This window comes from Elephas maximus, chromosome 17 (genome assembly GCF_024166365.1).
Source record: "Elephas maximus indicus isolate mEleMax1 chromosome 17, mEleMax1 primary haplotype, whole genome shotgun sequence".
In the NCBI taxonomy this organism is placed as follows: Eukaryota; Metazoa; Chordata; class Mammalia; order Proboscidea; family Elephantidae; genus Elephas; species Elephas maximus.
Window position 1 is genome coordinate 47083758 of NC_064835.1, and position 11827 is coordinate 47095584.

The window sequence follows — 11827 nt, forward strand, 5'->3', positions numbered from 1 at the left end:
CTAGTTTATCATCTGGTGTTTGTGCATTGTTAGTTATGGTTTGTATTGATTTTATGCCATGTATTAGGACCCGTTGCATTGTCCCTTTTTTTTTTTTTCCATGATCTTTATCATTTTAGGTTTTATATTTATGTCTTTGATCCATTCTGTGTTAGGTATCAGGTATGGGTCTTGTTTCATTTTTTTTTTTTTACAGATGGACATCCGTATTTGTCAGCAACATTGTTAAAAAGACTATCTTTTCCCCATTTAAAGGACTTTGGTCCTTTGCCAAAGATCAGCTGACCATAGGTGGATGGATTTACATCCGGGTTCTCGATTCTGTTTCATTGTTCTATGTACCTGTACTGTCATTGTACTGGTACCAGGCTGTTTTGACAACTGTTGCTGTATAATAGGTTCTGAGATCAGGTAGTGTGAGGCCTCCTACTTTGTTCTTTTTCTTCAATAATGCTTTGCTTATCCGGGGCCTATTTCCTATCCATTATAAAGTTGTTGATTAGTTTTTCCATCTCATTTAAGAATGCGGATGGTATTTGCAAGGATAAAGGTGGCATCCAGGGCAGAAGGGCGAGGGGTGGGAAAACATGTTTATCTTGTTACCAGGTGCTCTGTCTCCCATTGGGAGCTCCATGAAGTTGCCTCCCTATACTCCCTGTCTGGGGTCCTTGCTGGCTGTGTTCCAAGATGGCAACGCTGTGCCGTATTATTGGCAGGGGACCTCCACTTCATATCTCTCTTTGTTCTCTGTTTTCCATTAGTTTTTTTCTCCATTCAGTGTTTGATCTAGTATTTTATCCCTTCATTTGATGCTTAGGGTTCTAGGATTGACGTTTGTATCTGTCTTACTCAGTTTTTCAAATCTTTGCTGCAGAGAGTCAGCATGGTGAGTCTGTCTATGGTGCCATGTTGGCTTAGCCTGTATACTTTCTTTCTATTTTCTTGGCTATTTCTGGAATTCATCCTTTTTTATGTTGGACCTTATGGCTTGATGCTCTAATTTTCCTATTCATTCCTTCCTATTTTACATCTCTTTATAATTGTGTTCTACTTTCTGGAAAATCTTCTCGACTTTACTTTTTAACCTGTCTGTTAAGCTTTTGGTATTTTTTCACCTTAAAATGGTCACCAATATTCTAAGTGGCTTGTCTGAGTGTTTTGTTCTAACAGTGTATTGTGATTATTACTCACTAAGCAAGTTTTAAATAAATTTTAAAAGGATAGTTAAAAGCTAATTTTCACATCTAAAGAATATCTTAGTGCAGGTGAAATTGTAGGTATCTTCTGTAAATAATAGCTCATAATTTTTTTTTTTAATTTATCAGTGCCTAATGTGCTTGTTCTTTCACCACTGGCCACTATGTTACCTGGGTAAAAAAAAAAAAAACAAAAAACTAGGGGTAAATTAGCTCCTTATGCAGAGAGCGGAAACACACTGTGAGAGAGTTGCTGACAATTTTGTGTTGTTAATACAATACTTTGTGGAAGATGATGGCAAAGCTATGGAGCAAAATGCCCTTTAGGAGTGACATGTGGCTTGTAACTCTTCCTGTTGCTGACCATTCCTGAAACCTCTCACTTTATTGGGGAAGCAGTAGTGTGAGGTGGTTTAATGTACACTCTGAAACCAGAGGACCTCGCTTCAAATCCTTGCTCTGCCCTTGCAAACTGTAGGACCTTGGTTCTTAACTTCTCTCCGCCTCAGTTTCCTCATCTGTAAAATGCTATTAATAATAGAAAGCACTCATGCTGTGACAGTGAGAGCTAGATGTCTTAATATGCAGAAAGCGCAGTGCTTAGTCAAGCATCGATAGCATGGCTGTTATACCCTATTCTCTTGTATTACTTTCCTGTTGCTGCTGTAACAAATTTCCATAAACTTAAAAAAAAAAAACCATGGCTGTTGAGTCGATTCCGACGCACGGCAACCCTATAGGACAGAGCAAAACTGCCCCACAGAGTTTCAAAGGAGTGCCTCGTGGATTTGAACTGCCAACCTTCTGGTTAGCAGCCATAGCTCTTAACCACTATACCACCAGGCTTTCCTCCATAAATTTAGTGGCTTAAAAAAACATAAATTTATTATCTTACCATTCTGGAGGTCAAAAGTATTGGCAGGATCAAGCTCCTCCTGGGGGTTTCAGGGGGAAATCTGTTTACTTGCTGTTTCCGTCTTCTAGAGGCCACCTGCATTCTGTGCCTTACCACACTTTGCTCCATCTTGAAAGCACATCATTCTAAGCTTGTCTTCCATTGGCCCACCTCCTTCTGACTTTGACTTTTTCACCTCCCTCTTATAAGGACTTTTGTAATTACATCTGGCCCACTCAGATAATCCAGGATAATCTCCCCATCTCAAGATCCTTAATTTTTGCACATGTGCAAAGTACCTTTTATCAAGTAAAGTAACATATTTGCAGGTTTCAGGGATTAGGACATGGACATCTTTGGGGGGCTATTATCCCACCTACCACACCTCTCTTGCCAGGTCAGTGGGAATAGTGTCCCTCTGTGTTCTGTACTATGCTGATGGTACTTTAAAAAAAAAAAAAAAAAAAAATTTTTTTTTTTTTTTAAAGTAGTGCTTGGTAAATACAGTATACACATTGACAGAAAGATGATGGCAAAAATGTCTTCATTGATATAACCCATTTAAATAAATCATGCTGGTTAGAATTTTATTAAGTCCTCAAAGGTTGACAATAAAAAATACTATTATGATTATTATACGCTTATTTGATTTGACAAAGAATTAATTCTTTATTGTTTACAGCACGCCAAACGAAACCCAAACCCCTTGCTGTTGAGTTGATTCTGACTCATAACTATCCTATAGGACATAGTAGAGCTGCCCTATAGGGTTTCCAAGGACTGGCTGGTGGATTCAAACAGCTGGCCTTTTCGTTAGTAGCCGAGCTCTTAACCACTATGCCACCAAAAACAAAAAAACCAAACCCATTGCCACCAAGTCAATTCTGACTCATAGAGACCCTATAGGACAGAATAGAACTGCTCCATAGAGTTTCCAAGGAGCGCCTGGTGGATCTGAACTGCTGTCCCTTTGGTTAGCAGCCATAGCACTTAACCACTACGCCACCAGGGTTTCCAGGGTTGCCACCAGAGCTTCTTAAAACACGCAGTGCACAGTTAATTTTAATAAATTTATTTTAATTAAAAAATTAATGTATAATTTTAAAGTGCTTTGGTCTTGGCAAATTCCAGAAATATACTGGCTTGCCCTGAAGCCAAATAACAATTGTAACAGCCAGAAATTGAACCATGATGTTCAGAGCTAATCCCTCTCCCTTGTGTACTCACACTGAAAGTTGCTTGTACCTCTCTAGAGCTGTGCCGGCCAGTGCCTTCTTCATCCTGTTCTTAATAGTCTGAAAGAGTAAAACCCAGAAGCTTGAACCAGAATATAAATCTACCAGGTGAGTAAGCACTCTCTTTAGTTAGCTGAAAAAAAATATTTTTTTAAATTGTGCTTTAAGTGAAAGTTTATAGCTCAAGTTAATTTCTCATACACAAATTTATACACATATTGTTATGTGACTGAGTTGCAATCCCTATAATGTGACAGCATACTCCCCCTTTCCACTCCAGGTTTCCTGTGTCCATTCAGCCAACTCCTATCCTTTTGTGCCTTCTCATCCTGCCTTTAGACAGGAGCTGCCCATTTAGTCTCATGTATCTACTTGATCTAAGAAGTACACACTTCAATGGGAATTATTTTATGTTGTATAGCCCAGTCTAATCTTTGTCTGAAGAGTTGGCTCCAGGAGTTTATAGTTCTGGGTTAACAACGAGTCTGGGGGCCATGTCTTCTGGGGTTCCTCTAGCCTCAGTCAAACCTTTAAGTCTGGTCTTTTTATGTGAATTTGAGTTCTGCACTATACTTTTCTCCTGCTCCATCAGGGACTGTCTGTTGTGTGCCCTGTCAGGGCAGCCTTTGGTGGTAGCCAGGCACCATCTAGTTCTTCTTGTCTCAGGCTGATGGAGTCTCTGGTTTATGTGGCCCTTTTGTCTCTTGGGCTAATATTTTCCTTGAGTCTTTGATGTTCTTCATTCCCCTTTGCTCCAGATGGTTTGGGACCAATTGCTGCATCTTAGATGGCTGTTAGTGCCCTTTTAAGACCCCAGACGCCACTCTCCAAAGTGGAATGCAGAACATTTTCTTAATAAACTTCGTTATGTCAATTGACCTAGATTTTCCCTGAAATTGTGGTCCCCAGACCCTTGCCCCTGCTACTCTGTCCCTCGAAGTATTTGGTTGTGTTCAGGAAACTTCTTAGCTTTTGGTTTAGTCCAGTTGTGCTAACTTCCCCTGTATTGTGTGCTGTCCTTCCCTTCACCTAAGATGATTCCTGTCTACTATCTAGTTAGTGAATACCCCTCTCCCTCCCTCCCCACCCTTGTAACCATCAAATAATGTTTTCTTCTTTGTTTAAACCTTTTCTTGAGTTCTTAGAATAGTGGTCTCATACAATATTTGTCCCTTAGTGACTGACTAATTTCACTCAGCATAATGCCCTCCAGATTCATCCATGTTGTGAAATATTTTATGGATCCCTGATTGTTCTTTATCATTGTGTAGTATTCCATTGTGTGTATGTACCATAATTGGTTTATCCATTCACTTGTTGATGGGCATCTAAGTTGCTTCCATCTTTTTGCTATTGTGAACAGTACTGCAATGAACGTGAGTGTGCATATATCTATTCATATGATGGCTTGTATTTCTCTAGGATATATCCCAAGGAGTGGGATTGCTGGATCGTATGGTAGTTCTATTTCTAGCTTTTTAAGGCCACCACCCCCTCAGGAGGCTGTAGACAGATGTGGGAACCCCCTGCCACCAGCTCCCTGAGAACTGCACTTGGATAGCAACAGGGCGTGCCTTCAACATGCACCTGGTTTAACAGAAAGCAGGCAGACGTTCCTTTTCAGTTTTGTTTTGTTTTTTAATTTTGGTAAAAATATATGTAGGAGGACATTTGCCATTTCAACATTCTTCCCGTGTACAATTCAGTTACATCAATTGTGTTCATCATGGTGTGTAACCATCGCCATTTCCAAATTTTTCCATCACATTTAACAGAACTTCAGGGCCTCCTAATCAATGACTTCCCTTTCCTCCCTCCCTCTCATCCCCCCCCCCACCAAAGAAAAGCAAACCCGTTGCCGTCTATCGAGTTGATTCCCACTCACAGCAATCCTATAGGACGGAGTAGATCTGCCCCACAGGGCTTCCGAGGAGCAGCTGCTATGGTTAGCAGCTGAGCTCTTAACCACTGTACCACCAGGCCTTCCACCTGCCTCAGGTGACCACTAATAAATTTTGGTTTCTATATACTTGCCTATTCTAGATATTTCATATAAGGGGATCATATGATATTTGTCCTTTTATGACTGACTTATTTCATTCAGCATGGTGTTTTCAAGGTTCATCCATGTTGTAGCTTGTGTCAGGACTTCATTTCTCTTTATTGCTGAGTTCTTTTTAACTTTTAAAGCAGTATCTTAGTTATCTAGCGCTGCTATAACAGATATACCACAAGTGGGTGACTTTAATGAGTAGAAATTTATTTTCTCGTAATAGGCTAGAAGTCCAAATTCAGGGCATTGGCTATAGGGGAAGGCTTTCTCTCTCTGTCGGCTCTGGAGGAAGGTCCTTGTCTCTTTTCAGCATCTGTTCCTTGGCTCCTTGGTGATCTTCGTGTGTTATGACACCTATCTTTCCCCATCTCTGCTTGCTTTTTAATCTGTTCTTTTATATCTCAAAAGTGATTGATTTAAGACACACCCTACATTAATACTTCCTTGTTAACATAACAAAGAAAATCGATTTCCAAACAGGATTATAACCACAGGTATAGAGGTTAGAAGGAACCCTGATGGCACAGTCAGGGCTGAATTAACACACGTGAGGGCTCTAAGCATTGATAATCTGTGGTGCCCCCTCCTCTGCTTACTCACTCATTCGAATGGGATATGTGAGTTATATATATACATACATGTATTTATGTATATATGTGTGTGTCTTATCTATCTATGATGTAACTTTTTTTAAATGTGACTGTAATAATTAGCGATTGATCTAAAAAATGCTGTATGCCACTTTAGCAGAATGAGATGAACTGGATTATAAAATTTTTAGTGGGTGCAAGGTACTAAGATTTTTACCATATATCACATTTTCTACAAAAAGAATATTCCGCATATCCTACAACAAAGAAATTTAGTCAGTGGGCTTAGTTGTTTCAGCAATGTAAGATTCTGTTGATCTCCCACAACAAAAAACTGACTTTCAACAATTTTGCTTTAAATGGCTTATACTTCCATTTTGATGCTTGTTTCATAACAAACGCTATAATTATAAATAAGTAAATGAAAGATGTCATAAAAGAAAAATTAATGGTCAGAAAACAAAAATTACAGTGAATACTATATTTTTAGATAGATCTTTCATCTATAATGTGTTATAATTAAAAACATTTCTTTCTATTCTTTGCACTAACAAATTCTTCAACAATTTCGTAACAGCTAAGCTGCCAAACAATATCTACTTGGACGCATAATAAGGATAATGAATCGAGTCTTTCTTGAATCATTGTTGTATGCTGAAGGTTTTTGAGTCTCTTTAGGGACAAAAATGAATGCTCTGTTCTGCAGTTTATGATCATTAAAGTTAGGAATAGGCACAAAGCAATTTGAACGTTGGGAAATACACATTGTACTTTATGTTCTATTATGGAATAATACGTGCTTACATGAATAAAATTTGTCTTAGTTCTCTCGTAAGAATGAAATTGTTGTACTTCTCTGTAAAGGTTTGTATGCAAGTCATCCAGATAATCCTGCACTAATTCCTTGTACACCTTCACTCGTACTTCATCAGGTACATCCACATTGATTAAGAAGGAAAATCTATTCGAAAGAACTTCATACACTTTCACTTTCCTTTTCATGCAAGATTCAAGTGTGTCAATGATGGTATATGGTTACGTGAAATTGATCTCTGGCACTCGATATTTCTGGAGCACCTCAGTAATTTACTTGCTTCTTTCTAATGCTTCAGCAACAGTGAACTGCTTGATAATCAGCATTTGGCAGTATTTGTTTTGTTGTGTTTTCAAAATCTTCTCTTTAATTTATGTAACCAAAACCAAAAACCAAACCCAGTGCCGTCAAGTCGATTCTGACTCATAGCTATGAGTAAATTATGTAAATACCCCCTTAATGACTGGTAGACATCTGTGTATGTCTTTAAATTTACTTCTGAATCTTGGAGAGCTTGACTCGCCCGAAGAAAATGCTGCAATATATTATTCCACATAACCAACATAAATATGTACTCTAGCGTTTGCATTTTGTTGGCAGTGTTTTCAGCTTCTTTTTTGGTATCTCCTTTTTGTGTCTGGTCTTCAGCAGTATTCTCTAAGGCACCTAGAATCTGAGTGTTCAATCCCAGGATTGCACTTGTTGCTACAGTATGTGCTTACCAATGAGTATTAGAAAGATATTTTAATACTCGATCATTGCCTACATAAGTTTTAAGAACAGCCCATTGGTCAATAGAGGCAGCAAAAAATGTGTAGTGTGACTGAACAGTAGAAAAAAAAACCAATTGCTTCCAGACAGCAATCTATTGCACTGCATCCTACGAGATTAAGTGAATGTGCAGCACATGGTATGAAAATGGCATATTCATTACGTTCTAAAATTTTCTTCACATGCCTTTATAATGCCCTGACATATTGGCAGCATTTTCATAGGACTAGCCTCTACACTAAAAAAATCAATTTTGCGAACTTCACGTAAATAGCCAAATACTTGATTTGCAATTTCTTTACCAGTATGACTTTTTAAGCTAGTAAATGTGATAAATCTATCGACAGGTTTTCCATCTGTTTGAGATACATATCTTAAAACGATACTTAGCTGATCTGTATAAGAAAGACCAAGAGTGGAATCTACAGACAAACTGAAATATCAAGCTATATTTATTTCACTGAAAATAGTTGGTGGAGCTTTAGCATTTATTAAGGTTATTAGGTCTTCACACATTGTTTTAGACACATAGAATGGTTGCCCTTTCCTGTTATCATATTTTGAGATGTGACCTGCTAAAAATGGATCAGACTGAGCAACAAGTTTAAATAAAACCCCAAAATTTCCATTCTGTGGGGACTCAAGCACGGTCATTTCTTCCTGGAAAAGATAATCCTAGTTCAGTGATTGTTACAATGATAGCAATAACACATTGCAAAATGGCTTTCCAGTACTGCCGTTTTTCATTAATTTTGTTTCCAGTTCATGAATTAAGCCAAAATCATGTCTTCAGTTTAAATATGACAACATACAATCTCTGTGAATTGAACTATTTTTAAGTTTATCAATCACATTTGAGTTCTGCCAATTGCTAAATCCATCCACAGCAAATCAAGAATTAAATGATTTAGGACTCAATGGTTTGCAAACAAAACAATGTACGGAGCTGATTAATGGAGAGTATAGTAACCACTCCTTCTTATAGTTTTCACCATTAGCTTTGCACCCTGGAAATATATTCTGGCTACAGAACCTTATTTGTTTACTATACAGAAATTTTGGGCACAAATTTTCAAATGGTCCACTGTGATGTTGATAATCACTTGGCCGTCTTTCGATCCAATAGTTTACATCATTAGAAGAAAAATTATTCCACAAAGCAGAATCTGTATTTCTGTTATTTATGGGGTCTGCAGATGTGACAATTTCAGACTCTAAAATAGTTTCACTTTCTACACCATTATTAAGATTTTTACTATAGCAAGAATGGTTGCAGAATTGGAACAAATTCTGTTGTATTCATATTGCTATTAGTAATAAGGCACCAGCAGCACTTGTACAACAGTTTGCACCCATTAAACTCAACTGTTCAATGGAAGAGGTCTCTTCTGATTCATTACGTTTTGAAAAGGAAGTTAACTTTGGAATTGTCTTTAGGATTCACAATTTTTTTTTTTTTTTAATTTTCTGCGAGCTTTTGCTTTTGTGCTCCACTTAGTTGTTGCTGTTTTATTTACTTGGGTATAAAATTATGTCCCTTTTTAAATTTGGTTCTACAGCAGCAAATAAATTTGAATAATTGAAAATAACATTTATAAAATAAAATTTACATTCAAATTTGGACATTAACACAAAAATTTATATTTGGAAATTAGTAAGTAAAAAAACTTGATTTGGAACATGGAATTTTGTTCTTCAGATCGAAGACAGTCAAAAGAAATAGTACTTAGAAGGCAGCTGGAGATAACTTCATTTATTGTCGTATTAAGTTTGTTGGCAGGCCCTTCGCAGAGCTCCACGAGTGTTTTTTGGCTTGAAATAATACTTAAAAACTTCAGCACTCACTTTCTGTCCTTTGGTGCTGCATCTTCACAGTTCATTAGACGAATGCTGATACCCAACAGGGACAAGAGTGATTGCAAAGAGCATGATACAAATATAAGGTATGCTCAATCTAAAGGTGCTATTTGGTTCGCTTTGCACAGGACAGGACCAGATACGTCATGAGTCATGCGATTATAGTGCCACGGGCATGTATGGGGTCAATGAGAGAGAACTGAATGTGAGGTTATACCCAGTCGGTCCAAAAGGAAAAGGAAAATATAATTGTGATCGTACACAAAAGTTATAAAATGTACAATTTGTGTCTTTGTGAAATTGTTCAACTCCCATATTTGGAGATACATACGTAATTGATGTGAGCATATCACCACTTCTCGACAAGCAAGTTTGTTTTGTGAGTCATACAAATATTAATTCCTTAAAAGAAAGCCAGTTTGAAGGAAAATGGAAAATAAAATACGTTTATATGATTTTTATTATCTAAACGTTCATTTTTTTTCCTCAAGGAATTATCCAATTTCCTTACATGGAGATACGTAGTCTGATGAAATATAAATGTAATGTTCTGATATATGCCCTTTGTTGTTTACTTGGAAGACAAATTTAGAAACACACTCGTTGCAAAACAAAAACATATTTTGCCCCATAAATAAAAAATTGAATTTTGCATCCTCTTAATGAAGCCCTGGTGGTGCAGTAGTTAACAGCTCGGCTGCTAACCAAAAGGTCAGTAGTTTGAATCCACCAGCTGCTTCTTGGAAATCCTATGGGGCAGTTCTACTCTGTCCTTTTGTGTTGCGTTGAGTCATAGGGTCGCTATGAGTCGGAATCGACTCGACGGCACTGGGATTTTTTTTTTTTTTTTTTGGAATCGGAATCAACTCGATGGCTTCAGGTTTTTTGGAAGGTGTCTGATATCTGTTTATTAGCATATATAGAGTAATATCAAGCACTGTATCCTGTGCAATAGACAGTAAAAAATGAAACTCACTTGATATATAAATTAAAAACTTTTCACGTTAGATAAATATTAATATCTCCAGTATTTTTAGATGTTTGCCAGGTGAGTATTATATTAAATCATTACCCATGATAATATTATATTAAATGTATGCTAGATTGTGTCTGCTTGTATGCCAAACATATTTTAAAGTTAACGTTATGAGTATTATCATTTGCAAAACTTGGGACATAATTCTGTACATAAATGCTATACAGTTAGAAAGTAACTTGATTGAATTCATTGCAGAGGTTGATTTATTCGAGTTCCCTCCCTTTTCTGTGTCATCTGGAATTGGAGCTCCCATTGGTTGTTTACTAGGATGTGCACAAGAGCATACCCTTATGTTTGTATCGTGGCAAAGAGTATTGCTGACCCTCTTGGCTGGAGTTGCTGGATCAGCAGTTGTGGGTGTACAAGACAGTTCTTTCAAAATGGCTCAGAGACTTATTTTCAATTAGTATAATCTGCTCTTGCCCAGTAACTGCTCATGTTGGATCCAGTTGTATATTGGGTGAACAAAACAAGAGTTAGGCTTGACAGCCCGCTCCTGTTTATTAGAAAGAAATAGTATATTCCCAAAAGACCTGCAGAGATAAGGAATTTCAATTACATGGGAGGGGACTGTAGGAGACAGATGTCAACAAAGGTGTTGAAGTAGTAGGAGCCTCATAGCTTAACCTTGCCCGTGGGCACCCTCGTGATCCTGCGTGAACTTTATTTCCAATCAGCACATTCTCATGCACTGGACTAGCTATCAATTTCACTTAGTGCCCTGACAGTTCCCTTCCACTGTGGCACTCACTTTACCTTGTGTCCTGTCTGCTTGGGATCTGTGGATCTTTGCTTTGAACAACAGGTATCCCTGTTTTGTTGGTGCCCCAAACCATGTGCTTACTTTGCTTATTGGGTAATCCATCCCTGGGTGCGGTGGTTAAGGCACTTGGCTGCTAACTGAAAGGTCAGTGATTTGAACCCACAAGCGGCTTCGAAGGAGGAAGATGTGGCAGACTGCTCCCGTAAAGCCTTGGAAACCCTATGGGGCAGTTCTACTCTGACCTATATGGTTGCTATGAGTAGGAATTGATTCAATGGCAATGGGTTTTTCAGGTATTGGGGTTAGAATTTACAACACATATTTTGGGGGATGCAATTCAATCCATAACAAATAGCAACAACAAATAATATAAAAACCTTCACCAGATAATATTTTCAGAGAGGATATTATCATGCCTTATTCAGGCTTTCATTTTCATAAATTCCCTGAAAAGTGCTTTTTTTTTTTAATCCATACAAGGGTTCAAAAATATTTGTGGCAAGGAATAAAAAGTTACTACTTTTTTAGATTTGTGGATATTGAAATAGAAAGGCCAGGCTTCCTGTTTATATCATGTTTTGAACATCTGAAACATCGGAATGCTGACATGTGCC